The sequence below is a fragment of the Eimeria mitis genome, genomic scaffold, assembly GCF_000499745.2.
Source record: "Eimeria mitis Houghton genomic scaffold, Emh_scaff2481, whole genome shotgun sequence".
Taxonomy (NCBI): domain Eukaryota; phylum Apicomplexa; class Conoidasida; order Eucoccidiorida; family Eimeriidae; genus Eimeria; species Eimeria mitis.
The window spans coordinates 7,490-8,014 of record NW_013570820.1 but is presented as its reverse complement, the minus strand read 5'-3'; positions in this window follow the sequence as shown (position 1 = coordinate 8,014).

Here is a 525-nt window from a genome sequence, read left to right as displayed (position 1 = left end):
TCACAGCTTCGTCTCAGGACTGTATTGTGTGTGCTCCTCTGTCTTGCCATAGTAGTCCGCAGCAGCAGCACCCGGTAGTTCGTTGCGTAGCGAACACATCTAATGGGGTTTACAATCCGTGGCGGTAGAGCCACGAAACGAAACAAAAGCTGCTCCCCCCCCTGCCGTCCAGCTGGCCCTCCAGCCATGCAGCTCAGAACACATCAATAACATCCCCTGATAAGGACTCCCCACGCTGTTTCATTCGCAAGCGGATAAAGAGGTATTGTTTCACCTCCATCTCACCGGGACTGGCAAAGCGTGCTGCTTCGACACGCTACACTACCGCGCTCAGCGGGCAGACACCGCCCTCGGCCGCCGCTTGTACAATCACTTTCGTGCAATTACGCTAGTTCTTCCAAGTTGAATGCTTTGCCGCCATGGTCTTGCCGCGACACTACAAAACAGCAGCAACTCTCTACAGTCTGCCTATCGCCCGAAACGAGGGAAACGGGTGGACGGTGTGGTGTCTGCCTCGCTTTGCTT